Source organism: Tiliqua scincoides, chromosome 5, assembly GCF_035046505.1.
Source record: "Tiliqua scincoides isolate rTilSci1 chromosome 5, rTilSci1.hap2, whole genome shotgun sequence".
In the NCBI taxonomy this organism is placed as follows: Eukaryota; Metazoa; Chordata; class Lepidosauria; order Squamata; family Scincidae; genus Tiliqua; species Tiliqua scincoides.
In genome coordinates, this window is record NC_089825.1 from 55,495,067 (window position 1) to 55,498,559 (window position 3,493).

Genomic DNA, 3,493 nt, shown 5'->3' on the forward strand with positions numbered 1-3,493 from the left:
AGCTCCCATCTCAAAATACAGCATTCATTTATTTTCACGTATGGTCTGAATTGTGTGGTCTTTCAGAGACATTCTGCACTGTGTTGTATTGCAATTCCATAAGCACATGGGATCTTATTGATAGCATTGGCTCATATAGTTTTCTTACCGGTACTGCTCAGATGCATTTGCATACACAAGAATTTAGGACAAACCTGATGGATCAAACCAAAGACCTGTAACCCAACATACTGTTTCCTGTAGTCACTGACCAGCTATTCCATTCTGTTTGCTATGCAGTATCTGCTTGAGCAGGCAGACCATGTGCACTTGTCATAGGCATCCATGGAGTCATAGGCATCTAGAGTCACAGGCATCCATGGAGGCATTGTCTAGAGCAGCAATTTTCAATCTTTTTTGCCTTGTGGCACACTGACAAGATGCTAAAATTGTCAAGGCACACCATCCATTTTTTGACAATTGACAAGGCACACCATGCTGTTGGTGGGGGCTCACATCCCCCAATGGCTCTACTAATGAATGACCCTACCCAAACTCCCGTGGCATACCTGCAGACCATTTGCAGCACACCAATGTGCTGTGGCACACTGGTTGAAAACGGCTGGTACAGAGAGCATTCGCTTTGCTGATTCAGCTTAGGCAGGACCCTGGTTCTGAGCAAAGCAACTAGTTGCTTTGATAAACAAAACAATCATTTTATAAATCTTTCTGCCTCTTCAAAATGGCAGATTCAGAAATTAAAAATCAAATTGCTGCTTCCACCACCTCCGTTCAGCCTGCTGTGGATACAAGCTGCACAGATCCTCTTTCTACCCACTAAAAGCATGTGGAATGTGGATCACCCACCTCCTTGCTTTGCTCCAGGCATTGTTTCTTCAAACATGGAAGTGCAGGACCTCTGGTGGGCTCACATGAATGAAGGATCACGTGAATGAAGAAGCTCCTTCAGTCACATGGTTCCTTGAAAGAAAACCAGAAGTCCTATACTTCTGTAACTGAGGAAACCATGCAAGGTGTGTGGTAAGTGTTGCTTTTTTGGAAGGGGGGGGGGTTTGTGCATAGGCAGCATCAGGCAGCATTCTGGGTCACACTGCCACTGGTGAAGCACAGTTTCCAACTGTGACAGGAGCCTCAAGAGGGGCTTCCACAAGATCCTAGAGGCACATGAGGTTCCACACCCCAGGCATTTGCCCCTTTCATTTAATGGCACTGACCTGAACAGAGCTGGTGTCAAGCAGCTTCATTAATTTAACTGGATGATGGCCTGCCTCCTAGCCCTTCTCATCAACTCTGACAGAAGTGTAAGGAGCATGATGGTATTCAAGGGGCTGACTGCCACTGCTGTTCTCTTCAGCAGGATAGAGTAGTCCAAGCTCAGCCCTGCTGCATTGAGAGCACAACATATCCCTGAAGCTTCCATGAACTCCTTTGCTCAGCTGTCCTTACTGGGTTGGGGCCTCTAGTGCCGGGGCTCTGTGATCATTTTTCATGAGTATGTAGAGCTATTGTAAAATTATAACTACATTTCAAATGTTCCCAAGAGCAGTACTTTTAACAGCAAACGGAGCAAACAGAATTGTGTATGTTGGAAATTGCAATGCTGCAACAAGAACACCAGATGGCAGCATTGTATAAGTAAATTGGACAACAGGCCTTGCAACGTAATGGGCAGTTGAAGATTGTTCCGTATTCTTATTTTTAAATATAAAGCCATTCCTTTCCAAAGCCAACATAAATGTGCACCACACTTTAAATGAGAAGAGTTTTAAAATTTTATTTATATATTTAATTTAATAAATTTTTATCCTGCTTTCCCCCCACTTTGTGAGGGTACCCAAGGTGGCTAACAAAAATATATAAATTTAACATTATACTGTATATTATATAACATTATATAATGATATATAACATTAACATATAATATCTGGAAATGCTTAAGGAAACAGCTGCAGAATCTCAGAGCTTTTTTGGCAGAATATAATAATATTGTGTTTAATACACCTTTCCATGCATATAATCTAAGGGCACCTTACAAGCAAAGTGATATAAAAATATTCTTCTCTTTAGTAATAAAATTCTAAGAAATAAATAATTTTTTCCTGCTTTCCCCCCTCCCTCCAATCTTATAAGCCTTTCTGAGACGGGTAAGAAATAACTACCTCTAGTTAAAGAAGCTGAGAGCGCGATCTTGAGAATTTGTTTGGCCTGCACAAACCTGTGCCAGCCCAGGAATGCCACAAATGTGTCATAAAGCACATTCACTCCTCCTTGAGAGCAGGCTGCTGCAGAGGCCTGCACTGGCCCATGGACACCAGATCTGTGACCCAAGCAAGTGAGTTTGCACCAGCCAAGGGAGGCTGGCATGGGGGATGGGAGAGGGTGGCAGGAGCATGGAACAGAGGTGGGGAGGAGGTATTTTTGGGTGGGGAAGCATGGGACACTCGGCATATCGGACCCGGGAGTGGAGAGGACTGCGGCACAGCAGGCCGAATCCTAACCCTCCTCCTTGCCAGCCCAGTGTTACACCAGCTATTTCGCTGGTGCAAATCCTAGTAGTCCCATAGGGGTGACTGGGGCACAACATTTGGTAAGGGGAAAAAGATCCCCTTACTCCGACTTGTGCTCCAGCTGGCAGTTACCTTGTCCTGGATACAGCATAGGCCACTCGGCCTACCTGTTTCAGTGCAAGTTAGGATTGGGCTGCCCAATGATCAAGAGGAACCAAGAACTGAAGAAAGAAAATGTATGGTAGTTCCAATCAATTCAATTGATTCAATTCAACTTTCCAACTGATTGATAGTTCTAATCAATTAGAAAGAAATTGCCTGCTCAGTCATTCCAAGACAGAATTATTTCACATCAAAATATATGGGGCAGAGAGAGGGTGGATTGGGCCAGGGAGGGAGCAGGATCAGCAGTGGCGGTGGCATCCACCATATCCCATCCCCTTTCCTAGGCCTGATCCACCTGCCCTGATCAATTCAGACTTGCGCCAGAGATATAGCTGGTGCAGGTTCAAGTTGACCCATAGTAGCTGCTGGGGCTTACCCCAAGGAGACCTCCAACAGTCAAAATTCCCCCATGGGATACAGCACAGTGTCACTGCATCACAGCACAGGAATTTAGTTAGGACTGGCCTATAGGTTACTTTCTGTCTTATCTATATAACTTATGACTCTGTTCCATGTTGCTCAGTGTGCTAGAGAAAAAAACCTACTCAGTAAAACTGGATTTTAGTCACCCTCTCCCAAAAGGTGATTGGCTGTCTAAGCTGACTCTGCCAACCATCTGTTTGGGGAGACACGTGCAGGATCAGTCCAGAAATTACTACTCTGTGCGCTGCCCAAATGTACATGCAGGGGGACTAATAGCTCAATTCTATGTTTCCCAGTGCCTGGAGAAAAAATGGCACCAAAACAGCAACTGCTGTATTCTGCAGGCACCAGGAAGCTGCTGGAGGTCTCCTTGGGGGAAGGAGACTTTCATCCCCTTC